This window comes from Rattus norvegicus, chromosome 9 (genome assembly GCF_036323735.1).
Source record: "Rattus norvegicus strain BN/NHsdMcwi chromosome 9, GRCr8, whole genome shotgun sequence".
Lineage (NCBI taxonomy): Eukaryota > Metazoa > Chordata > Mammalia > Rodentia > Muridae > Rattus > Rattus norvegicus.
In genome coordinates this window covers 62,309,225-62,336,854 of record NC_086027.1, presented here as the reverse complement: position 1 = coordinate 62,336,854, position 27,630 = coordinate 62,309,225, and the positions used below count along the sequence as shown (strand labels likewise).

Here is a 27,630-nt window from a genome sequence, read left to right as displayed (position 1 = left end):
TGACATGGGCCTGGTTGCCTTGTCACTGTTTGGCCTTAGCCTTAGATTGTAGGATCAAAAGCCTCTCCCTGTAATTTACAGCACAAGAAGTTTACATTCATGGAATGTTTTCAGCCACAACAAGACCCTTCTGGATCTCCAACAAGGTTTGACCCCTGCTGAGCCCTGCCCTTGCATGTGGAAGCTTTTTGTTCCCAACTGGCAGTCTGGCCAGGTACTTCTCACCTGAGTCAGAATTAGGCTGGCCTTCCTGGTTATTTCCCTAATTTATTCAGGCCACATAGTCTGTCCTTTGTTACCGAAGTCTCAGCCAGGGTTCCCCACTGTGCTTCACAGATACCTGCTAAGTGCTGTACTTTAGATATATAGTTTGGTCCATAAAGAAACCAGAGGCCTTTTCCTCTTCTGGCTTGACAAGGAAAAAAAAAAGAAAAAAAAAAAAAGAAAAAAAATCAAACAGATAGCGATTGTTACAAGACTTACGAAAGATTGATGAGGTTTTAGAACTTGTGAGAGCATTACAGCCAGTTTGCTTACTCCAACTGCCATTTCAAGATAGATTTAGAGGACTGATTTTATACAATTTGTTTACGTCCTGGCCATTGTGAGTTTTCATTTCATGAGCTTGCTTATAATTTTAGAGAGCCCACAAAGTGATATCATTAAAAATTTTACAAAAGAATGGCTAATAGCCTTATATTATGTGATTTTGTCGCTTCTTCAATGTAAGAAGTTAGAACCTTAAATCTTTCAGTGTATATGGAAATTTTTACTACAAACCTTTGCTCTCAAAATGAGCTTTAATATTTGGGGAGTAGCTGTTACACTACTCCAGAAAAGAATATTTAAAGCTAATTTTAAGCTTCTAAGGATATGTTAATTGACTAAATATCTCACCTTACCAGAGGACTTAAGCCTTCCTTTGTTATCCTCATTGGAGATAAAGCTTAAGTTGTGTTAATACAGAATTGTAGACTAGAGTCATGGAAGTATTTTAAAAAAGAAACCTGGTAAAACATATCTTATTCCAAACAACAATTAAATTGGTTATTACAAAATGCTGATATTTGGCCTATCACATATACAAATCTCAGGCAAAATTGATAATTTTACTCTTTGCATGCTTTTGTATTTCCTATAAATTTGTGCATGCAACTCATAGGAAATGAGCTTACTATATTTATAGGTGGTTCATCTAATGAAAAGGCTACATATATGATTGGATCACTTGTTTATTCTCTTCAGTTTCCCCTGCTTTAGCACAGATTATTAAATTACGTGCTGTAGCCACTGTTTTAAAAAAAAAATCGGGGCTGGGGATTTAGCTCAGTGGTAGAGCACTTACCTAGGAAGCGCAAGGCCCTGGGTTCGGTCCCCAGCTCCGAAAAAAAAGAACCCCCCCAAAAAAATCAAGCTTTTAAGTCATATACTGATAGCCAATGTATGGCTTATGGTTTACAGTTGATTAAAAAGTTTCCCTTTTTAGATACTACTAGCCCTCAAATTATAAAAATGATAATGGAGTTGATAACACACCCTCACAAAAAGAGGAAGACTCCATTTGCTTACTTTCAATGCCCAGCCTCACCCTGCCAACTCAGGGATTTCTAGTATGACTAAATCTAGACAATGTTTACAGGAGTTGACATTTCTAATTAATGCTTATGTTTAGGTAAATAAAGCTGGTGAGGGGCTGGAGAGATGGCTCAGTGGTTAAGAGCACTAAGTACTGTTCCTTTATAGGCCATTTAAGAATTCAAACTGGATTGCCTAGACCCCTTAGCAAGGGAGGACAATGATACCAGACAGATTATAGGCCTTACATAGAAACAATTAGTCAAAAAATCTCATTCTTTATATATCCAAAACAATAATGCTAGAGATAATAATTTGGTATAAAAGTCAATTTATAAATACAAGTGCTCAGTGTCCTCAATTTAATCCTCAAGGACTTATCTTAATAAATAATATTTTAACAATATTTTAATAAATAAAAAAGGGGAGTTATCCCTGTATGCTAAAATATGCTCCTTTTATTTTAATTTTAAAATTTGGATGCCAAGAAACACTCTGAGTTTATGGCACCCTACAACTAAGAAGTATGTTTATACTTCTGCCTAGGTGAAATAGAAAGATCCACATATTGGCATGATCCTGTTCAGATATTTTATATGGGGAAGAGGGAATCTTTGTGTTTTTTATACAGGATGCTACAGGAGTGTGCCAGCTGCCCGAGTGGCTGGTGAGCCATGCTGATCCTGGGAGCATGAAGATTCAGCTCTCCTGGTTCGGGTCCCTGGAGTCATTCCTGTGTCCTTGGAGGAATATGGAGGATTCCCACTCATCTTTTGTCATCACAGAAATTTTGGCGTTGCTACAGTCAGTGTTACCACTGCGTGTTCCCGTCCCACCACGGCCTATGCTCAGACCCTCTGTGCACTGCTGCTTGCTGCAGAAGACTGGACTCCAGCTGTTACCCCGCCCCCCTCATTCCCCTGGCGACTCTTGCTGCCTTAACTGGTGCTATTGTTAGGCAAGCACAGTGGGTGAACTTTCTGAAGTAGTTGCTAACAATTGGGAATTCTAAATTTTATTACAGGAGAGGCTTGACTAGGCCCTTGGTAGTATGGCCATAGCAGCTGAGGAGAACGAGATGAGGTGCCCACTACTTATCATCGGGAGAGGCTCAATTTCCACAATCTCTTATATTAATGCCATCTGGCTCCTACTCTTTCGCCCCTGGGCTCAAGTAAGAGGAATGAGAAGATGATCCAATGTAGCTATCCTCAGGGATGGGCAACTTCCTCTGACCCTTGACCAATCTAAGACAGGAACCTTGGGGGCGACAAGGTAATCCTATGACGGATAAGGCTGGGGTTCGAAAGGTCGATCCTAAGACAGAGGTGGCTACACCCCGTTTAAATGTACGGGCCGGTCAAATGCTCCTCGGCCCAGTTTCTCCCCCAATAAACACACGTATAGCCCAGAACGGTGTGTTACAGCATAAGTTCATTCCTAGCCATTGGGGTACAGTCCTAACTGCAAGAGTGGCTCACCATGGCCGAGCTGGGCACTCTGTGAGGCATGTCTGATCTCTCTCAGACCACTACTTCCACCTAATGGTCTTTTATAAAAGAAAAATGGGGGAGATGCACGGAGCCGTATTGGATTTGGGCCTAGTCGATTTTTGACTGCATGGCTCAAAGTGGCTAGGTGACTTGGGCTGTTTGGCCACAGAGACTCACCCCTAAGATGACTACATTAAGTCTTAAGATTGTTGAATGAAAGCCTCTCCCATGAATTTACGGCACAGGAAGATAACATTCAAGGGATGCCTCAGCTCCCTTAGCAGATACCTGTTACCTCCTGAATCAACACCCAGTGTCTCCACTGCCTGACCTCTTTGCCTCCAGCTATCACTGCCTATATCCGCACCTCCCCCTCCTCTGTGTTTCACAAAGGACACTCCCCCTACCTGAAAGCCTTAAAAGCTGTAACATTCACCCCAATAAACGAGACCTTGACAACAGAACTTTTGCTTGGTCTCCTTCTTCTCTTCACCCCCATTTTGGCCCACAGGTAGAAAGCCTCTTCAGGACCCTGAATAACTGGGTCCTCGCTGGCGGGGACAATAGATTAACAGTTTTCTGGGCACAAGTTTAGTATGCTATTCATCTTCGCATTTCCAGTACTGAATTACAAGTAAATCAATTAATGTTTGTAGAGTGGATGAATGAACACAACAGAAATTAAAAGGCAAATTGAAACATCTCTTCAGATATTACTTGAAAATAGAAGATCAATACATAGTTTAAAATTTTTAATTTAATTTAATGTAGCACTGAGGGTTGAACCCATGTCTCCACAAATGGTAAGCTGTTACTCTACTTACTATTGGACTACATGCCCAGCCCTAATATTATAGTTGTTAGGTAACTTTTTAGTACGGAATACTTTATTAGATGTTATCCACAATCCTGCCATCAATTTACATCTTTTATTTGTTACTTACCTGTCTTTAATCTTGTTAACCTCCTTTTAATCAGTTAATAACTACAGATTTTCAGGTCTTTAGTTTTAATTGATTTTAAAAGGCTTCTGCCATATTGATAATATAGATATCAGAATACATTATTTAGTACTATAAAGTCTATGGGAATACAACAAATCAAAATGGTTAAACTACTGTCATATCTGCCCGAAAATAAAACCTTTCATTACTATACATTTACATTAGTTTTATTTATAGCTGTTATATTCCTTAATAAAGTTTATGCTTATAAAAGCATTAGGTGATCATTTTTAAACTACTCATGCTCATGGTTTATTTTTGTTTATATGTATGTGTGTGTTTATATGCCTGCATTTGTGTATATGTGCATATACTTGCTTATCATATAGATGTCCTAGACGTATTGAACTTTATTTCTCAGTGCCAGAGTCATTGATGCAATGTGCTCGCAATTCTCAGCATTACCACCACTACTACCACCACCACAAACACACACACAATCTGTCAGGTAAACTTTGTATATAAGACTTGGAAAATAAAACTTAAAGGAAGAATCAATTAATCACGAATTATTCTAGGAAAATATATCGAGGAGAAAAATCTCAAAGAAAAAACAAATTTCACAGAGCCAAACTTGTAAATTTCATAAAGAAGAATTATCTAGATTCATTTATTGATTGATTTTGTGTGTGTGTGTGTGTGTGTGTGTGTGTGTGTGTGTGTCTGTGTGTGCTACTAGAGACTGAACCCAAGGCCTGGAGTCCCCCTACTGAGCTATGCTGTAAGCCTCGGGGTCAGATTTAGATTCTTATGATTCTATCAAAGGAAAAAATGCTGAAAAATAATTTGATATATTTAAAAAAATAACTCTGCCAATTTAGTTACTGCTGTCAAGGAACACTGCACAATGCCCTGTAGTGATGAGTGACCATGGATGACTATTCGCATGGAAATGACTGGGTGACCATGGGAAATGTTTCCCAGAGTATTATGTAAAAGATAGAAAATCTTTCTGAGAGAACTCAGTTTGACAAAGATACGTTGATTGACAGAAAGGGGTTATATTGATAGTGGTGAGATATAGTAATAGACGAGTCTTATCCATAGGGATGTGTTATATTGATATAGATGAGCAGTATTGAGAGGGATAATTAGTATTGATAGACATGAGTTATGTTGATAGAAATGATCTGTACTTATGATAATGAATCATATTGATAGAGATGAGCATTACTGATAAAGGTCACACAATTGATAGAGATAAGAAGTGTTGATGGAGGCGAGCTGTATTGATGGATATGAGATGTACTGATAGAACTTAATCATATTAAGATGTATTGACAGAGAGGGGCTGTGTACCTCCAGCACGTGAAACTCCATCCCTGGCTTGCATCTACCCATGTTTACATTGAGATACTGCGTTGCACCTACCTTAGATCTCCAGGTCCTGCTGCTGTGCCTCACATCCAGGCTGCGGCTGGGATCAGAGCTGATGATGCTCCCCGGGCTGCATCCTTCAATAAGTGACGGTGCAGAGGTGGATCACGTTACAAACTATAGTCGGCAAAAGTTTTTTCTTTTGCCCAAGAAAAAGACTTCAAAAACGGGAACCAAGATAATTTTTGAAAGAATCTGTGCCAAACTAAAAGTAATAACAATAACAATAAACTGTTGGGAGTTCAAAGAGCAAACTAAAATAGGGACCAGAGGAAACTGTCTTTGTTTTGCCCAACTAATGGCTGTGAAGAGCGGGCTCTTTGTACCAAAGCCTCTTCAAAAGTGCCTAGACTTCTCTCAGGTTGGCTACACGGATATTTCCCAAGGGAAAGATTTTCCACAGCATCTCTCATCTGTTTTATAAACAGATGGCACAGGTGGATTTTAATTTTTTTAGAGAAAGATCAATAATTTGTCAACTGTAAGATCCTACAGCCCAACAGAGTTGAATTGTTAAGCATTCGCAATTCCTCAGTCTTCCTGCTCTAGATACATTTAAGACAATGAGACACTTTAGTGGGTCCACATCCACCTGTTTAAGCTCAGTGAGAAAGTTTCAGTTGTCTTAGCAAAGCACCAAGTTGAAAAAAAAGTCTTTGTATAAAGTGCAAAGAAATTCTTATCAATGCTCCAGCTTTGAGTTTGTGAGGTTGTTTCCTTGGGATTGTTGCTGCATGCTGTGACAGGTACACATGTGACAGGGACAGGGAGAGGGACAGAGACACAATGATATAACCATTTCCACAAACCAAATCTATGGAGAAATGGGAAGGCCATGTGGAGCTGATGCCTTTAACACTTTCTTTCTTTTAACCACCCATCATCTCTAACTTTGGCCATCTTTGGGACTTCTTTTGTATACTGGCAATACTTGGGGTGGAACCCAGAGTCTTCTGCATGCTATGCAAGTGCTACTTTCCTAGCCCTTTGTATTTCTTTGTTGTCGTTTTAACTTTAATTCGAAACTAATTTATCTAAAAAAAAAAAGATGTATAGTATTAAGTATTTAAGTATTGAGATCATCCAGAAAACAATCAGTATAATTCTGCGACTCAAGGAAAAGAATCTGATACTCTGAATCCAGCTACTCCCAGGGTTATGGCCACAGGGTGAATCCTTTACATATTTACATCTCATTTATATGAGATCCAATCAGATGGCTGGATGCCTGCATGCATCATAAGAGCTGGAAGGGAAAGACCAGCCTCTCCAGCTTTCTGCAGAAGTTTGGTTGACCTTCTGCAAAAACCTCATAACACTTCTTTTCTTAATGGAAAAGCAACTGTTGAGAATTGAAACCTTCTCTGCAGTAAATATCTCAACAGGCTAGATGGGGGAGGGGCTCCCTATATCCTGTTAGAAATCAGAAGACACTGGATTATGTGAAGTGGAATTCTTCTGTGGTATTCTGTTGGTCCCTTCAATGTTTGCTTTGTTGTTGTTGTTTTGTTTTTGTTTTTGCTTTTTGAGACAAGTGTCTCAAGAAGCCCAGGGTTGGAATACAGCCAAGAATGACCTGAAACTCACAATCCTCCTCCTGCCTCAGGCTTCCTTTCAGTTCTTGAAAGATTTTGAGGAAGTGATAATATATGCTTTGAGACTTTACCACTTGGGTTAGAAGAATCTTAATTCATATATTTTTAGATATATAGGCTTATGATAAAGCTTTGTTTTCTTCTATAATGTTTCTCTCCAAAGAGGTGTTTTGGTGGTCCATAAAATGAATTTCAGAGATTATAAGGTTAACAAAGTAATTAAGGTACAAATCTAACCAGTCATGCACAGTCTAATTTTTAATCATGGTGAGTTTTTAAAAAGTCTTTAATTTTGTTGCCATTTTCTTCCTATCATTTCCATCCCTGGGACTGTGCTAAAGCGATGTGCCTTTCTGGCATCTCCTAAATGGAGCTGGTTCTCTCCTGAACAAATGTGCTTAGGGTCTGGGTTTTAGATAACCCACTTGCCTAGTTACTGCCTATAAAGACCACCTCTGGGAGTCTGTGACAGGTCAGACGGAGCTCCTAAGAGGATGTTTGGGATGTTTCACTAGCCACAGAAATAACTGGTCATAGAAAGGAGGGTCTGGGGTGTTACAGTTAGAGGTCGCACAACTCTTACATGTCAAGTCTTGGTCAGGTGCATACCAGATTCCAAGGGAAGTGAGAATGAAGCCTTGCACATGAAACCAGCACACGGGGGTTGGGGATTTAGCTCAGTGGTAGAGCGCTTGCCTAGCAAGCGCAAGGCCCTGGGTTCGGTCCCCAGCTCCGGAAAAAAAAAAATGAAACCAGCACATGAGCACAGCACAGAAGCTTTGTGCAGAAAGAAGCAGGGGTTCTAGCTGATATTTAAGAAACTTCTTACTATGAACACCTTCCCTACTCCTCATGAAGTATCCCAATTTTCAGTGAGATTGCAGTGAACTGTCTACATCCAGGGAATGGCTTTGATGGTCTTGATGTACTGAGCAATATTGCATTCCACCCTTAATGGAACTGACTCAGGATTAAGCACAGGAACCAATTATGGACAATGAAATTAAAGGACAATTACTCAAGTTTTGGAAGAGAAAATTTCTCACTAACCCACAGGACCTACTTCAAGATCCTCTGTGCTTTGTCAGATATAATTCAGGAAGCTGGGGCTGCTTCTAAGTGCTGGTAGGGGAAATTTTCCAGGAGGAAAACAGCATCATGTACCAGTGGAAAGAAAGAAGCAGTGATACGCCAGAGCCTTAGACTTTCTTAAAGCCAACATCCTGAGAAACATGGACCTGGAAATTATTCATTTAAACTATTTGGTTAGATTTCCTTTCACATGTAGATAAAACCTTATATTTGAATGAGTTAATGATATCTAAAAAAAAAAAACTAAACTAGAAACTAATCAGGTATAAGTAAATCTATTTTTAGCATTATTTCCCTTGTGTTTCCTGACATACATTATTTCCATCAGGAAAGGTTTCTATGTGTTAAGTTCCCCCTCTCTTACTTTCTCAGGGATGCTATATCACTTTTCTGTTACTGTGTGAAAATACCATGACCAACGCAACGTTCTTCTTATAGAAGAACGAGTTTAATTGGGCTTACGGTTCCACAGGCACAGGTGTCTGTAAGGCAGGAGCCATGGCAGCAAAACCGAAGCTAACATCCTGAGCCAGGAAGCTGAAAGAGATAACTGGAAATTTTGCTTTAAACTTTCTAAACTCTCAAAGTCTACTCCAAGGGAAGTACTTCCTTCCGGAAGGCCACACCTCCTAAACCTACCCAGCTAGTGCCACCAACTGTGGCCCAAGTATTGTAATGCTCAAGACTCTGAGGGACACTGACCATTCAAACCACCACAAATATTACCTGCATAAAATCTTTGAAAGTAGCATATTTTAGAGAGGCGCTTTGTCTTTCAGGGTGTGAGCATTTTGCCTTCAGGAAGATAAAATGGTAATATTAATGGTGCGTTAGGAGCTAAACAAGGAAGAAAGCAATCAGCTTAATCAAAGTTACAGTGGGGAGTAAAGAGACGAGACAGAACATATTTATTATATAGATTTTACAGGCACACTTATGTATCATTTACTTTTCTGGCTTGTGATAAGATAATATGACCATGAAAGAAAGAGTTTATTTGGACTTATGGTGCAGAGAGATTCCTTAATGTCAGGGAGACATGGCAGAAGGCAACTGACTCAGGAAGCTGTAAGTGGGCGTTTTTACCCATGCCCGAGTTCCCTGAAGTAGCAACTCTGAGACTGAATTATTTATGAGTAATAGCCTAGGCCAAAAACTTTGACTCATTCCCGTTAGCTTGTATCCAGTTATCCTATTTATTCTAATCTTAGTCTTGTCGCACGGCTACTTACCTCTTCTCAGGTTCATGCGTCTGTTCACAACAACACTCATGGTGAATCTCCAGTGCCTGACTATTTCCCAGAATCTAATCTCTCACCTTTTAATCCCGCCTCCGCTAATTCACCATAAGCTTTTCATTGATAGATAATGCTTCCACACAGCACACACTCTATCTATATTTTCCTCTTTTAGTCCAATGAAAGACTCGTTCTCTTACAATAATAAAATATATACAATAATAACAATTATGAAGACTATCAGGTAAGATTACACTTATAATGTCCAGTCCATACGCATTTGACAACCTTGGGGAAAGTTCATTTATTTATCTTAGTGAGGTCAGAGCTCTGTACCTAAACCAATTTGTATCATAACTTGCATTCCAAACCTAAAACATCTTCTTAGAATTAAGAACATTGTCTTAAATCCTAAACTTATATGTGAGATTGCAACCATCTAGTCTTTAACCCCATCAGAAACTCTGATGGAATAACTATTACCTGAGTGTACAGGAAGTATAGGCAATCAACTCCCACAACTGTAGAAATGACGGAGAATGCCAGCTGCCTGGATACTTCCCCTACATTTCTCTGTGTTGTTGGAGCATCATCTTCAGCCCTCTGGCCCAGTTATCTGACAGACCTTTACATGAAGCAGGAATTATGAAGAACATGCTTACTTTGTCTTGGCAAAACTCACTAGTTAACTTCCCTCCATTTTGCTTGTCCACAGCTTAGACAGCGCACTGCCAAGAGTTGAAGCAAGGGCAGTTTCTTTCTCAGTGGATAGTTTGCCCCTTTTGAAGCAAAGTCCAAATGAGGGTTCTTTGATGCTTATCATCTTCTTTGAAGCAGAATGGGGATAGTGACAGAAGTGGACACGTCTCACTGCCATAAAATAAAAAAAGCCTTTTATTGATAAAACATATTTAAATGCCATATTCTGCAGATCTCTGAGGTTTTTTGAAAACTCTATCTAGTATTTCTCAGTAGGCAAACATTGCTCTTTCTAGCTATTTATTATCTATTTAACCTTGCAGACATATTTCTGTACTTAAACTAGTATCTAACATGACTATGAGTTAGATTGTCTGACTATTGTGTTTGTTTCTTAATTATTCTAAACAGTTGGTAATAGCAACTTTTAAAACATTTCACTTTTAAGAATTACATAGGTAAAAAATCTTCAAAAAGAATTGAAATGTATATGGATAGTATGTTGTAATAAAATGTCACGTTAATCTGTGTCAGTATACAAAGACGTATACCAATGTAAGATTTTTGGCTAGTAGTAGCTCTGTATTTTAAGAGTAAATTTAATAATCTATTAAATCTTTATTCCTACTATGCCTATATTATTCCTATATTTCTCCCTTTTTTCCCATTCATTCTCCACCTTTCCCCCACAACACTAGATAGGAGAGCAAGAAGAATAAAGGAAAGAAAAAGAAAGAGTCTAATCTCCTATTTTTTCCTTTCTTCTTGATCATTAACAACTTGCGAACAACCCCCTTTTAATGACGACAATTCACTGAATGACCGAAAACCATCCATCCTGCCTTTTGGGGACGTTACTTTCTTAAAATTGCTTCCTGCTGATTTGGGGGCATCGATTTCCTTTTGCACCCCCCCCATTGGGATATTGGTTTGTCTTAAGAAAGCTAGCTGTGTCCTTCTCTCCTGTGCCCACTAATCCTTCAATCTCAATTCTATCTTAACTGTATTTAAACTTTTGTCTCTTATCATTTATAGTAGTTATTAAAATATCTGGGTTTTGGCATCTTTAGAATCTCATGTTTTATCCATAGGAGAGGCTCTGTCTCTGTCAAATGGTTTCTCTATGTTTTGAGCGGCTCTGTTTGTCCTGTAATGTTGGTCATGCTGCACTACCGGGGCTGGGGTGAGGGTGGGGCAAGAGGCCTGCACCTCCATACTTTCTTCTCTGCAGTATTTGGCTCCTTGGCTAGGAAATCATCCTCCACCTCAAAGTTTTTCCTCAGGCTCTAAGCTTGGATCTTTTGTTAAGCTTGGATTCCATGCCTATCATGATGGGTACCATTTTCAACCCCTGGCTTTCCACCTGCACCCAAGTTACCCAAAATAATGACTCTGAGACTGAATTATTTATGAATAGTTGCTTAGGACAAAAGCTTTGACTTATTCCTGTTAGCTTGTAACTCAATTAACCCATTAAGTCTATTCTAAGTATTGTCATGCATGGAAAATCTCCCAGACCTGACTATGTCCCAGAATCCTCTCTTTCCTGGAAGTTCCACCTTCTAGTCATGCCTCAGCTCATTGGCCATAGACTTTTTATTCAGAGGTGACGCTTCCACACAGTACATACAGATTTTCTCTACAGGAAGCTGAACTAACAGATTCGGCTATAAAAATAAAGTAGAAAAAAAATGACCTGGACAAGTGACAAGGCTATAAACTCTTAAAGCCCACTTCCAATGACATACTCCCTTTAGCAAGGCTCTACCTCCTTAAGCTGAAAGAACCCCAAATCGGGGAGACTCTCACTCCAGTCTCAGGATGGCATGCCCCAGGAAACACGAGTAGCTGATCTTGATGTAACAGCAAGAGGTAGTTTTATTAACGAGATCTCAGGCCGACACGTATCTCACGCAGGAGATAGAGGAGTCGACCATGAGCCTCTAAAGGCAGGGGTTTATATAGGGAAAGCCAGGGGATTTCACATGGTTACACAAAATTGGCTGATTCAAATGGTGCACAGTTACTTTTGGCGAGGAGTTACATCAGCAAAGAATACGTGCATCTAGCATCTCAGCAATGTGGGTAGGTGACTTATCTCACTCAGCAGGGGGATGACTCATCTTTAGGGAATGAGGGAAGGGGAGGTGGTGGCTCCAGATGGCCAGTGTCCTTGGGGGCTGATAGCCGGGTTGGTGAGGCATGTCCGGACTTTGTAAAATTTAACACTTCAAAGCCTTCTACCTCATAGCTTCATCATGTGGGGACCAAGTGTCCAAATATGTGAGTTTATGAAAACATTTTTCATTCAAACTACAACAATATCTACATGATAAGGCTTCTGAATTTGAAATGAAAGTCCTTACAAAAATGTTGTATATTACAGAGGGTAGGCCTGGATTGTTGGTGTATTATCTCATGTAATTCTGACAATCTCACCTGGAAGGCCCCATTATTTCCATCAAATGAATGGAATACATTTTTTCCATTTATTCCATCAAATTTAGGAATACATTAATTAACTTGCCCACTTTGGGATGGTCTACTTTGGGGCTGAGGATGTAACTTACTTGGTAGAGTGCTAGTCTCAGGTAAAAGACCCTGATTTCCTCTCCTAGCATTGTATAATCAGAAACACTAGCAAACACTTTGAGTTTTACCACTGTAAACCTACATAGAGGCAGGAGGATCAGAACTTTAAGATCATTTTCCATTACACAGTGAGAGCTGTGCAACTTAAGACCTTGTCTTTGTTTTTGTTTTAACTCACTGCTACTTTATGATAATTAGAAAAATGTGATTAATTCATGACCTCTTGGACATTATCATGTTTAAGCTTTGACTAAAAGGATGTCAAAGTATGTATTGAATATCTCTGGAAAAATCAGAAGAACTTGTAACAGTGGGTTCCTTCAGGGATGCTAACTGGATGGCAGGAAGTAGAAATTTATTGCTCACTGTTCAGGATTGTGTGCCTTTCAAGTTTTGACCATATGCTTCTATTATTTTATCCAAAAAGAATGACATATTTAGAAAACTATCATATGGAAAAAATCCATCCCATAGCACAGGAGACCTATCACAGATGATGTGGTAATCTCTTTTAGATCTAAAATGATTTCACTGTATTATTCTTTGAAAGGCCCCCATCTTAGAGAATTCAAAGGCTTCTACATTGATAGTTTCCTAAACCACTGGATTGAAAAGAATGACTAAAAAGCTTCCTTGTATTTTTAGCAGTATCATTGACATGTAAAGTGATCAAATGAATTAAATTAAAATTTGGAAGCAAACCTTCAGATTCAGATTAGTGCAAATATCTCTGGGGTCCAGTAAAACTGTAAGGAATCTAAAGGGACTTAACAGAGTAAGGTTTTTGTGATTAACTCTAAACTACTGGAGGGTTGGAGAGAGCAATAGTCTGACAACAAATCAGAATATCCCATGAGTGTGGATAAACTGGAGGTGGGGTGGGTATTTGGGGCAGGCTTTGCTTCTTTTTATTTTCTCAGCACAGCAGACAACATCTGAAATCACCAGGCGACACCCCACAACCAGAACAAAAGAAGATAAAGAGAATTTATGTGCACCAGTATTAGCGATTTGTCCCATTTTCTTTCTTTCTTTCTTTTTTTTTTTTTTGGAGCTGGGGACCGAACCCAGGGCCTTGTGCTTTGTCCCATTTTCTAATGACAAACCTTACAGGAAGCAGAACTTCCAAAGTCTGTCCTTGTCTGAAGGCATCTTAGTGTGTGCATCTGTGCTTAATATAAGGACTCTGCCTTGACTGTGTCTCTCCAATGTCAGAGATACTGATCTTATGCCACCACGAGAAGCTTTTGTGTTAAGTACAGTACAATTTCTTGGTACACATGTTTGAGAGTTCATAATTTTGGACAGCTTGAAACAGTAAGAACAATGAAAACCTTTTGATACACTGGAATTAACATGGATATATTAGCCAAAAATCACTGCTTTTAGCATGGAAGGCAGGCACACCTAATTTTGTTGCTGCTGAAAACAAGTAAGTTTTTTTTTTTTCCGGAGCTGGGGACCGAACCCAGGGCCTTGCGCTTGCTAGGCAAGCACTCTACCATTGAGCTAAATCCCCAACCCCACAAGTAAGTTTTAATAGCTAAAGCTCACAATGGTTTGCACATTATTTTCCTGAGTTCCTTCTATTCTTGTATTTGAAGTGAAAAATAAAGTCTGCCCTAGCATTTTTTTTTCTGGAAAAGTCTATGTGTTGTTGTTTGATCTCTGCTACTTGTTCATAAGTCACTCTTGTCTGAAGAGATAGTGGAAATTTGTATTTATTTTCTCTAGTTCCCATACTGACTATCCCCTCTGAAGCCACAGCACTCTGCTTTAAATTACAACAGGAGGAAGCAAGTGTACCTGCTGTGAAGGCCTCCTCAGAACTACAGGAAAAGGATCCTTGAGTCATGTCTGCGTGAGATCTATTCCCACACTCTGTGTAGCCATCCAGTCTCAGCTTTTATGAGAGGATAGAAATGAGATGTGGTTTGGATCCACCGTATATCTGTAACTGGCCTCACAATAAGTCTGAAGAAGAGTGCATAAAACTGTTCTCATGTCTCTCTTTACTACCTGGACCTTTCTGTAGACAGCCTTCCTTATGTTGGTTCAGAACTCCAAGCACCTGAGCTGGAGTCCACAGTGGTGGTGCCACATGGGCTGCTACACTTGGCAGTGTTGTCAGCTATCACTTGACAATGGAACCTGGGAGGTCCATCTGAATAGTCTCCATGTTCACACTAGTATATATTAATTCCAGCATAGCTTTCTGTTTACTCCCCCTCCATTCCAGTGTGATTAAGTCTTGTGGGTGCCCCATAAAGTTTCATAGGTTAGTTGTCTCATTTAAACCACCTCCAAACCTTAAGATTAAGAAATTTTAATCTTCAGTGTGGTTTTCTCTGTATCTGTGGCCTAACTTCTGTTCTTCTAATTGTTTAATGGAAGAAGGTAAAATCCTTTGAGACTAAGAGTTTGCAACCTCTCTTGTCTTATCTGGAGACCTCTGCCCCATTTTGCTTGTTAGAGTTTTATAAAAGTATCAAGACTTCTCTTAATGAAGACAACTTAGCGAGCCTCTGTCATGAACTTTGCTCAACTCAAATCAGAGAGCTGGCAAACAAAAACCCATTAATTCATGTAAACCCTTAAGGAGGATCCTTAACATGCTGGCTCAGACTCTGTATTTCTTTGACATGCAGCTGAGATGCCTTCCTTAAAGGGATATTTTGTGATTAATGAGACAATGTTCTTAATGTATTTTGATATCTGAGAACAAAAGTCCTACATAAAGAAAACAAGTATTAATATTAGCATCCAGATTGAGGAACTATAGATAACTCAAGGACAAAATGAAATATAGGAGGGTTGTAAAATTTTGCTATTATCAGCACACTCTAAGGAAAATTGCATATTTAGATGTCCTTTGACAAATGTACTAAATATATACATATGTGATAAACTAACTCTTGCAATATGACAAGTGCCTTTGAGAACTGTCACCAGAACACAGTGAATATCCTGGTGTACAGCTACGATAAGGAGAGTTCTACAGAAGTATGCTAGATAGTGTAGAATACAGTTCTCTGACCAAGCAATTGCCACCTTCATTATGTCCGCAGAGTCTGATTGTAAGCAGGCATCAAGAGCAAGCATTATTGCTGAAGAAAGGCACCATGCACTTCAAACACTGGACAGGGAGGATCTGAGCTGGATCTGTTATGCAGTCCTCTTCCTTGAAGACTAGCTTTCATAGTACTAGAAGATGGCAAGATTTCCCTAAATTTTGGTGGTAATCAACTGTCCAAGTGTATTTCCTCCTTTCAACAGGGTCAGGGTGGGGTATTGGGTAGGGAATCAAGCCTGGTAGTGGAAACTTCTAACTTGCCAGGAATAGTGAGGTCATGGACCTTGGAGGACAACTTTATACCACTACCTTACTAAACAAGCATAATTCCTGATTCTAAATACTAATCCTCATGCCCACTGATACGTATGACTTTCACTCCTCATCAAAGAAGCTTCTCTTTACAAGAGACAGAGACCACTTATAGAAAACAATTCTTCAAAATACAGAGAACAACTGATTCTTGGGTGTTAATACCCAGTAAATATGTTTACAACAGAATTCCAGCAACTGAGGCCCAGGAAGCATTGAGAAAGAAAGAAAGAAATTGTAAGGGTCAGAGGGGCAGGGAATCTGATATGAGATTGTATCTTCTAGAAATGATAGGGGGACTTCACCCTAGTTCTTTAACAATAAAGTGACTGCCAAGCATGATAGCACCTTCCTTTAATCCTGTCACTCGGGAGGAAGATGCAGGTAGATCTCTGTGAGTTCAGGGCCAGTGTGGTCTACACAGTAGGTTCCAGGCCAGTCAACTACATAGCAAGGCTCTGTCTTTTTTTTTTTTTTTCTTTTTTTTTGGAGCTGGGGACCTAACCCAGGCAAGGCTCTGTCTTTTTTTTTTTTTTTTCTTTTTTTTTTGGAGCTGGGGACCTAACCTAGGCAAGGCTCTGTCTTAAAACAAAAGAACCAAAATAAAAAAAAAAACATAGAAACCTAAACAAGACCCAACCAAAGACATCACTAATAGTGATGCTAACGTAGAAGGAAGAAATCTCACTGGATCCTACCCCTAGATGAAGAACTAAAAGCGACTATAACTTCTTTTTTTTTTTTTTTTTTTTTTTTTTTTTTTTTTATTAACTTGAGTATTTCTTATATACATTTCGAGTGTTATTCCCTTTCCCGGTTTCCGGGCAAACATCCCCCTCCCCCCTCCCCTTCCTTATGGGTGTTCCCCTCCCAACCCTCCCCCCATTGCCGCCCTCCCCCCATAGACTAGTTCACTGTGGGTTCAGTCTTAGCAGGACCCAGGGCTTCCCCATCCACTGGTGCTCTTACTAGGATATTCATTGCTACCTATGGGGTCAGAGTCCAGGGTCAGTCCATGTATAGTCTTTAGGTAGTGGCTTAGTCCCTGGAAGCTCTGGTTGCTTGGCATTGTTGTACTTTTGGGGTCTCGAGCATTCACATTTTGATCATCCGTCTTGAGTTTCGTTTGTTCTAGGGATCTAGGGTAATTCAAGCATTTGGGCTAATAGCCACTTATCAATGAGTGCATACCATGTATGTCTTTCTGTGATTGGGTTAGCTCACTCAGGATGATATTTTCCAGTTCCAACCATTTGCCTACGAATTTCATAAACTCGTTGTTTTTGATAGCTGAGTAATATTCCATTGTGTAGATGTACCACATTTTCTGTATCCATTCCTCTGTTGAAGGGCATCTGGGTTCTTTCCAGCTTCTGGCTATTATAAATAAGGCTGCGATGAACATAGTGGAGCACGTGTCTCTTTTATATGTTGAGGCATCTTTTGGGTATATGCCCAAGAGAGGTATAGCTGGATCATCAGGCAGTTCAATGTCCAATTTTCTGAGGAACCTCCAGACTGATTTCCAGAATGGTTTTACCACTCTGCAATCCCACCAACAATGGAGGAGTGTTCCTCTTTCTCCACATCCTCGCCAGCATCTGCTGTCACCTGAGTTTATGATCTTAGCCAATCGCACTGGTGTGAGGTGAAATCTCAGGGTTGTTTTGATTTGCATTTCCCTTATGACTAAAGATGTTGAACATTTCTTTAGGTGTTTCTCAGCCATTCGGCATTCCTCAGCTGTGAATTCTTTGTTTAGCTCTGAACCCCATTTTTTAATAGGGTTATTTGTTTCCCTGCGGTCTAACTTCTTGAGTTCTTTGTATATTTTGGAAATAAGGCCTCTATCTGTTGTAGGATTGGTAAAGATCTTTTCCCAATCTGTTGGTTGCCGTTTTGTCCTAACCACAGTGTCCTTTGCCTTACAGAAGCTTTGCAGTTTTATGAGATCCCATTTGTCGATTCTTGATCTTAGAGCATAAGCCATTGGTGTTTTGTTCAGGAAATTTTTCCAGTGCCCATGTGTTCCAGATGCTTCCCTAGTTTTTCTTCTATTAGTTTGAGTGTGTCTGGTTTGATGTGGAGGTCCTTGATCCACTTGGACTTAAGCTTTGTACAGGGTGATAAGGATGGATCGATCTGCATTCTTCTACATGTTGCCCTCCAGTTGAACCAGCACCATTTGCTGAAAATACTATCTTTTTTCCATTGGATGGTTTTGGCTCCTTTGTCAAAAATCAAGTGACCATAGGTGTGTGGGTTCATTTCTGGGTCTTCAATTCTATTCCATTGGTCTATCTGTCTGTCTCTGTACCAATACCATGCAGTTTTTATCACTATTGCTCTGTAATACTGCTTGAGTTCAGGGATAGTGATTCCCCCTGAAGTCCTTTTATTGTTGAGGATAGCTTTAGCTATCCTGGGTTTTTTGTTATTCCAGATGAATTTGCAAATTGTTCTGTCTAACTCTTTGAAGAATTGGATTGGTATTTTGATGGGGATTGCATTGAATCTGTAGATTGCTTTTGGTAAAATGGCCATTTTTACCATATTAATCCTGCCAATCCATGAGCATGGGAGATCTTTCCATCTTCTGAGGTCTTCTTCAATTTCTTTCCTCAGTGTCTTGAAGTTCTTATTGTACAGATCTTTTACTTGCTTGGTTAAAGTCACACCGAGGTACTTTATATTATTTGGGTCTATTATGAAGGGTGTCGTTTCCCTAATTTCTTTCTCGGCTTGTTTCTCTTTTGTATAGAGGAAGGCAACTGATTTATTTGAGTTAATTTTATACCCAGCCACTTTGCTGAAGTTGTTTATCAGCTTTAGTAGTTCTCTGGTGGAACTTTTGGGATCACTTAAATATACTATCATGTCATCTGCAAATAGTGATATTTTGACCTCTTCTTTTCCGATCTGTATCCCTTTGATCTCCTTTTGTTGTCTGATTGCTCTGGCTAGAACTTCAAGAACTATATTGAATAAGTAGGGAGAGAGTGGGCAGCCTTGTCTAGTCCCTGATTTTAGTGGGATTGCTTCAAGTTTCTCTCCATTTAGTTTAATGTTAGCAACTGGTTTGCTGTATATGGCTTTTACTATGTTTAGGTATGGGCCTTGAATTCCTATTCTTTCCAGGACTTTTACCATGAAGGGGTGTTGAATTTTGTCAAATGCTTTCTCAGCATCTAATGAAATGATCATGTGGTTCTGTTCTTTCAGTTTGTTTATATAATGGATCACGTTGATGGTTTTCCGTATATTAAACCATCCCTGCATGCCTGGGATGAAGCCTACTTGATCATGGTGGATGATTGTTTTGATGTGCTCTTGAATTCGGTTTGCCAGAATTTTATTGAGTATTTTTGCGTCGATATTCATAAGGGAAATTGGTCTGAAGTTCTCTTTCTTTGTTGTGTCTTTGTGTGGTTTAGGTATAAGAGTAATTGTGGCTTCGTAGAAGGAATTCGGTAGGGCTCCATCTGTTTCAATTTTGTGGAATAGTTTGGATAATATTGGTATGAGGTCTTCTATGAAGGTTTGATAGAATTCTGCACTAAACCCGTCTGGACCTGGGCTCTTTTTGGTTGGGAGACCTTTAATGACTGCTTCTATTTCCTTAGGAGTTATGGGGTTGTTTAACTGGTTTATCTGTTCCTGATTTAACTTCGATACCTGGTATCTGTCTAGGAAATTGTCCATTTCCTGAAGATTTTCAAATTTTGTTGAATATAGGTTTTTATAGTAAGATCTGATGATTTTTTGAATTTCCTCCGAATCTGTAGTTATGTCTCCCTTTTCATTTCTGATTTTGTTAATTTGGACACACTCTCTGTGTCCTCTCGTTAGTCTGGCTAAGGGTTTATCTATCTTGTTGATTTTCTCAAAGAACCAACTTTTGGTTCTGTTGATTCTTTCTATGGTCCTTTTTGTTTCTACTTGGTTGATTTCAGCTCTGAGTTTGATTATTTCCTGCCTTCTACTCCTCCTGGGTGTATTTGCTTCTTTTTGTTCTAGAGCTTTTAGGTGTGCTGTCAAGCTGCTGACATATGCTCTTTCCTGTTTCTTTCTGCAGGCACTCAGCGCTATGAGTTTTCCTCTTAGCACAGCTTTCATTGTGTCCCATAAGTTTGAGTATGTTGTATCTTCATTTTCATTAAATTCTAAAAAGTTTTTAATTTCTTTCTTTATTTCTTCCTTGACCAGGTTATCATTGAGTAGAGCATTGTTCAATTTCCACGTATATGTGGGCATTCTTCCCTTATTGTTATTGAAGACCAGTTTTAGGCCGTGGTGGTCCGATAGCACGCATGGGATTATTTCTATCTTTCTGTACCTGTTGAGGCCCGTTTTTTGACCAATTATATGGTCAATTTTGGAGAAAGTACCATGAGGAGCTGAGAAGAAGGTATATCCTTTTGCTTTAGGATAGAATGTTCTATAAATATCCGTTAAGTCCATTTGGCTCATGACTTCTCTTAGTCTGTCTACATCACTGTTTAATTTCTGTTTCCATGATCTGTCCATTGATGAGAGTGGGGTGTTGAAATCTCCCACTATTATTGTGTGAGGTGCAATGTGTGTTTTGAGCTTTAGTAAGGTTTCTTTTACATATGTAGGTGCCCTTGTATTTGGGGCATAGATATTTAGGATTGAGAGTTCATCTTGGTTGATTTTTCCTTTGATGAATATGAAGTGTCCTTCCTTATCTTTTTTGATGACTTTTAGTTGGAAATTGATTTTATTTGATATTAGAATGGCTACTCCAGCTTGCTTCTTCTGACCATTTGCTTGGAAAGTTGTTTTCCAGCCTTTCACTCTGAGGTAGTGTCTGTCTTTGTCTCTGAGGTGTGTTTCCTGTAGGCAGCAGAATGCAGGGTCCTCGTTGCGTATCCAGTTTGTTAATCTATGTCTTTTTATTGGGGAGTTGAGGCCATTGATATTGAGAGATATTAAGGAATAGTGATTATTGCTTCCCGTTATATTCATATTTGATGTGAGGTTATGTTTGTGTGCTTTCATTCTCTTTGTTTTGTTGCCAAGACGATTAGTTTCTTGCTTCTTCTAGGGTATAGCTTGCCTCCTTATGTTGGGCTTTACCATTTATTATCCTTTGTAGTGCTGGATTTGTAGAAAGATATTGTGTAAATTTGGTTTTGTCATGGAATATCTTGGTTTCTCCATCAATGTTAATTGAGAGTTTTGCTGGATACAGTAATCTGGGCTGGCATTTGTGTTCTCTTAGGGTCTGTATAACATCAGTCCAGGATCTTCTGGCCTTCATAGTTTCTGGCGAGAAGTCTGGTGTGATTCTGATAGGTCTCCCTTTATATGTTACTTGACCTTTTTCCCTTACTGCTTTTAATATTCTTTCTTTATTTTGTGCGTTTGGTGTTTTGACAATTATGTGACGGGAGGTGTTTCTTTTCTGGTCCAATCTATTTGGAGTTCTGTAGGCTTCCTGTATGTCTATGGGTATCTCTTTTTTTAGGTTAGGGAAGTTTTCTTCTATGATTTTGTTGAAGATATTTACTGGTCCTTTGAGCTGGGAGTCTTCACTCTCTTCTATACCTATTATCCTTAGGTTTGATCTTCTCATTGAGTCCTGGATTTCCTGTATGTTTTGGACCAGTAGCTTTTTCCGCTTTACATTATCTTTGACAGTTGAGTCAATGATTTCTATGGAATCTTCTGCTCCTGAGATTCTCTCTTCCATCTCTTGTATTCTGTTGGTGAAGCTTGTATCTACAGCTCCTTGTCTCTTCTTTTGGTTTTCTATATCCAGGGTTGTTTCCATGTGTTCTTTCTTGATTGCTTCTATTTCCATTTTTAATTCCTTCAACTGTTTGATTGTGTTTTCCTGGAATTCTTTCAGGGATTTTTGCGATTCCTCTCTGTAGGCTTTTACTTGTTTATTAATGTTTTCCTGTGCTTCCCTAAGTGTGTTCAGGTCTTTCCTGAAGTCCTCCAGCATCATGATCAAATATGATTTTGAAACTAGATCTTGCTTTTCTGGTGTGTTTGGATATTCCATGTTTGTTTTGGTGGGAGAATTGGGCTCCGATGATGGCATGTAGTCTTGGTTTCTGTTGCTTGGGTTCCTGCGCTTGCCTCTCGCCATCAGATTATCTCTAGTGTTACTTTGTTCTGCTATTTCTGACAGTGGCTAGACTGTCCTATAAGCCTGTGTGTCAGGAGTGCTGTATACCTGTTTTCCTCTCTTTCAGTCAGTTATGGGGACAGAGTGTTCTGCTTTCGGGCGTGTAGTTTTTCCTCTCTACAGGTCTTCAGCTGTTCCTGTGGGCCTGTGTCTTGAGTTCACCAGGCAGCTTTCTTGCAGCAGAAAATTTGGTCTTACCTGTGGTCCCGAGGCTCAGGTTTGCTCGTGGGGTGCTGTCCAGGGGCTCTCTGCAGCGGCAGCAACCAGGAAGACCTGTGCCGCCCCTTCCGGGAGCTTCAGTGCACCAGGGTTCCAGATGGTCTTTGGCTTTTTCCTCTGGCGTCCGAGATGTGTGTGCAGGGAGCAGTCTCTTCTGGTTTCCCAGGCCTGTCTGCCTCTCTGAAGGTTTAGCTCTCCCTCCCACGGGATTTGGGTGCAGAGAACTGTTTATCCGGTCTGTTTCCTTCAGGGTCCGGCGGTGTCTCTGGCAGGGTCCTGCCGCTCCTGGGCCCTCCCCCACGGGAGCCCAGAGGCCTTATACAGTTTCCTCTTGGGCCAGGGATGGGGGCAGGGGTGAGCAGTGTTGGTGGTCTCTTCCGCTCTGCAGCCTCAGGAGTGCCCACCTGACCAGGCGGTTGGGTCTCTCTCTCACCGGGTCTGGGAGCAGAGAGCTGCTGCGGGCCGGGATCCGCGGGTGTGGGACTTCCGGTAAACACAGAACGTGCCCGGTTCTAGAGAAATTCTGCTTCCGTGTGTCCCAAGCTCACCAGGCAGCTTTCTTGCAGCAGAAAATTTGGTCTTACCTGTGGTCCCGAGGCTCAAGTTCGCTCGTGGGGTGCTGCCCAGGGGCTCTCTGCAGCGGCAGCAACCAGGACGCGACTATAACTTCTGAGAGTAGAAGAAAGTTTCCACCAGGGTTGAACCTCCTAATTGACTAATATTAATTGGTCAACCCTAAATCATATACATACAAATAAATATATACAAATATATTAACAATAACAATTAAAGAAAAAGAGGTCATGAATTTGTGAGGGAGCAAAGAGAGAGACATAGGAGAGGTTGGATGGGAAGAAAAGGGAATGGGGGAAATGATGTATCTTTTTGAAAATTTTTTTTATTGATTTTTTGTGAAAAACCATGATCCCCAATCCTACTCATCTCCTTATCACTCCACATCCACCCTCCACCCTTGCAACCTTCCCTGCCAAAAGAAAGCAAAAATAAAAATAAATGAAGAAGGAAAAGGAAAAATTATCTCACCATGGAAATTGTGGTGTATTGTGGTGTGTCCTACGGTACACCCTTTTGTCTAAACAGCTTCTCCTGCAAATGTTCACTGTAGCAAGTCATTGGTCTGGTTTGAGGCCTCTGGCTTTTGCTGCACTATCAATATTGGATCCTTATCAGGACTCCTCTCAGATTCCTATTGTTGCCCTGTATCATGTACCTCAGCTTTAGTTCTGCAAGACTGGCCCTTTCACGTGTTCCATAGATGGGGTAAATGTTAGGGTGGGCCAACTCCAAGTCCTGGATCTGTACCTGGGTCATAGCTGAGTTGATCTGCCCTCCTGCTCTCCTGTACTCACACAACCAGGCTGAGCTCCCCTGCTTTGTCCAAATGAGAGGCTGAGCTAGTTCTCTGTCTCTTACGTCCTCTCTCACCTGCACCCCAGCTCTGTAAAGCCCTTGGACAATGGCTCCTGGTGGCAGCTTAAAACAGGGATGTCTACATGGGCCATAGACATTGACACAGACCTCTGCTGCAGGGCCATGGACTCAGACATGGTCCTCAGCTGCAGCAGGGGTCAGGATCTCATCACAGTGTCAGGTGGCAGTGCAGACTACTCACATCCAACTGTTCCTCACTACCTTCTTATCTCTAGTTCTGTTTCTCTTCATGGTACACACAGTATTCTGCTTCTCCCCACCCCCCAATCTCTCCATCACTTATTTGCTCACCTTAGTGGCACCAGGCCCCCTTGGTATCTTTTGCCCTGTTCATACCATGTGATGGCAGGTGGGGGTCCTTTTGCAATTACATCTTAATTTCAAAAAGTATTGGGGAAAAAAAGAGCAGGCTTGTTGATTTGACATCCCTCAGAGAAAGAGGGTGGAACATTATTTTAGCTTTCGGTCACTAGCTCGGGCTTTGTACTTTTGTCCTAGTTGTGTGTGTAAGGGGTGTTCCCAGAGCCATTACACCTTAGGAAGATTATTTGAAAGGGACCCCATCTATGCTTCTATGGTGAAACCATTGTCCATGCCTAGAGAAGACTGCCTGGGATGTTCCTGGGGTCACCCATGCTCTAACTGCTAATTCATCCCCTGTATTTAGTCACAACAAACTTGTTGGCTCTCCAGGGTGAACTTGGAGAAATTGTAGTTTGGTTTGTGTGTGTCCTCAGGACATGAGGAGGAGGTAAATGTTTGTGTTTCCCAGGGAAGGAATTTTCAAAGCAGGTTCAGGCGTGCGTATTTGCGATGAGCACCTTTCCTTACCACAGGTAGAAAGAAGTGTTGATGGCAGAAACTTTGCTATTGCGGCTCTTAGCTCTCGCATGTGGGAGTGATACTCGGCAATGTGTTTAGAGGGCAGTTTGGTAATGTGTGTCAAGATGGCAAATCCGAGCACGTGTTGACCCGGCAACTTGTTAACTAGTACTTTATATGTGCACGTCCATTACAGCAGTGTTGGCAAGCATTAGAACCACCCAAGTGTTTGTCAATCTGAGACTAGCTTCCTAACTTGTACAGTCGGCTGCATAGTTTGTAATTAAGAATGAGGAAGATTTGTAGCTGCAGATTTGAAAAGATTTTAAGGACATGTCTTTCAACAAGATAAAGAGCAGTTTGCATGGCATGACCGTGCCAGTGAAACAAAGAAAGTGTGCACAATCTGGAATGTAATACACAAAATCATTTTATATTTTATATGTACCAAATAGTTAGTAACTGGTTAATTTGTAGGGAGAGAGTGGAGAGGGTGTTCCAACAACAAAAACGAAAATCTATTTTTATTTAATACTCAAAAAACAAATATATATAAACTTTTTTGAGAGAGAGACATATTCACAATATATATATACACATATATATATATGTCTTATGTATTAATTTTTTAAGAAGGGACATCTTTCTATCTACCTCAGTTTAGCAGCTAGGCCTTCAGACAGCTACCATACTCTGAAAACACAGGACTCTCAGAATCTCATTGTTGCCCTAAAGTAGTTGCATGAGAGCCACCTGCAGTGGATCCATAGCACCCTTGAGACCAAACCATTTATCCTCTAATCCGGGACTAAACGCTAGAAGATGGAGATGATGTAGTGTTTACTGGGCCATGGATGTAATTCAGTAATACAGCAACTGCTTAGTTTCTGAGAGTGATTTGGTCTAGTTGCCAATATGGGGGGGCATTTATTTTTTAATCTTCCACACTGTACTTTTTAATCAGTTAATTAATTTTAGAGCTGGGGATTGAATTACATCTTTACACATGGCCTGCTACCTTCAGCCCTCAAATGTGTCTTTATTTTATAATATTTATCTGCTTCAAATTAACATAAAATAGATATACCACTATGTAAACAATGATCATAAATCTTTATTTCTATCATAAATTTATTAAAGTCTAAATATTTCTTTCATGAAATACCTATTTCAAGACTCTTTAACCTTGAGCATGAACATTTAAATATTACTCTGTTAACTTTTTAAAAAAATGAACATGTATTTTTTTTGATAAATTTTTTTGTTTGACAATCAACATCCAATGTATAATTCTGGGAAAAAATACCTACATACTAAAGAGTATGTTTGGGAGAGCAATTACTGTCCTAGTGTGCATTAGGTTGCGTTTGTGAGAAAGAATAAGTTATGCAAGCTTGAAATGACAGAGGAGTCCTCAACTTCAGTTTGTTCCAGTAAATACATCCTACACAAGCTATTTCGGGCTTCTCATTTTAAAGGAATTTAAAAGTGGCTGCTAAAAGGACTCACGGTCATAATGAACACATGCTGTGCAGAAATGCACTTATGAATCATAGAAAGGAAGTCATATTCAAGCACAGCAAGTAGGTTTTTAACATTAACTTCATCTTCCTTTGGATTCTTGTACATCCTAAACATCAGGAGGAAAAATTAAGTCCTGGATCATTTCTCACTTGAAATAAGTTAAGTTGAAAACACATTCTTTGATAAGAGATAAACTTAATACCTTTTGTGTGTGGTTTAAAACCTAGCAAGACAGCTTTGGGCTGAGTGAGATTAAACGGAGGAAACAAAATATTGCTTGTCTTTACTTTGACCCATCTGAGCTGGCTGGAACTGCATAGTCTTAAGGATTTGTAGAATATTCTCCTAATTTACTTCAAAAGACTACATGGGTAATGGCCCCCATGACCAGAAATTTGCGTGTGTGTTTCTGTCTGTCTGTCCATCTGTCTGTCTGTGTATCTCTGTGTACCTGTCTGCATGTGTATCTGTGTGTGTGTGTGTGTGTGTGTGTGTGTGTGTGTGTGTGTACAATGCTGAGGTTTGAACCCCAGCCTTCAGGCCTATGGGAGCACTCTATCACTGAGCCACCTCCCTACTTCTTATGCTTTAAATGACATCCCTAATTCCTGACACCACCTCCTGATGAAGAACAAAACATCGTTTATACCTGGACTTTTCCATCTAATGGGCATCATTAGCTTTCTGTAACTAATTAAAATACCTGCAGAACTTGACTTACACAGAGAAAATTTTACTCTTGTATGCAGCTTTGGATATGCTCATGATTGATTGGCCCTTTTGCTTTGAGGCAGTGGTAAGGCAGTACTTTTCATGGTGGGAGTGCTTGGTGAAAACAACCATTGATGTAATGGTTGGGAAGGGAAAGAAATGAAGAAGAGAAGACCAGGGTACCACGATCCTTTTGGGGATTCATACCTAATGACTTAAGGATCTTTCCCTGGCCCAACACCTTCCACTAGCACCATTCCTGGGTATCTGACTATTATGCTTGTTGTGCTGAGGGGCCATTCATGAAGTGAATTATCCATGAGAGCCTGGACCAGTATTACCAACCACTCCATGTAATTCTTGGCCCTAACTGCGTGCTGGGTCCAGCAACCTGTCTATTTTTCCTCTTCCTCCCTCCTCATTTTCTTTTTCTTCCTTCTCTTCCTCCTCCTCCTCCTTCATTTCCTCTCCTCCCTCTTCCTCTTCCTCTTCCTCTTCTTCCTCCTCTTCCTCCTCCTCTTCCTTCTCCTCCTTTTCCTCTTCCTCTTCTTCTTCTTTTTCCTCCTCCTCCTCTTTTTCTTCTTCTTTTGTAAAGAACTGTCATTCTTTGCAGTTGACATAATCACATATACAAAATCAGATAGAATCCATACAAAGGTTTTTAAAATTAAGGCGTTAAAGGCTATTACAAA

General features: G+C 40.1%; 1 protein-coding gene and 1 long non-coding RNA gene across 7 annotated transcripts in view; one reads left to right on the top strand and one right to left on the bottom strand.

Annotated features, from left to right (window-relative positions):
- Window positions 1-3,532, top strand: part of LOC120094685 (uncharacterized) — a 37,675-nt gene extending 34,143 nt beyond the window's left edge. For 4 of the 6 annotated variants that reach the window (XR_010054977.1, XR_005489140.2, XR_005489141.2 and 1 more), the window contains one exon: window positions 82-3,532. This is a non-coding gene — a long non-coding RNA (uncharacterized LOC120094685). The remainder of the gene's footprint in view (window positions 1-81) is intronic. The other 2 variants (XR_010054979.1, XR_010054978.1) reach the window with 1 other exon arrangement.
- Window positions 1-5,574, bottom strand: part of Slc39a10 (solute carrier family 39 member 10) — a 123,474-nt gene extending 117,900 nt beyond the window's left edge. The window contains exon 1 of the mRNA XM_063267375.1: window positions 5,444-5,574. The gene's annotated coding sequence lies outside the window, so the exon portion shown is untranslated. The remainder of the gene's footprint in view (window positions 1-5,443) is intronic.
- Between the last annotated feature and the right edge of the window lie 22,056 nt (window positions 5,575-27,630).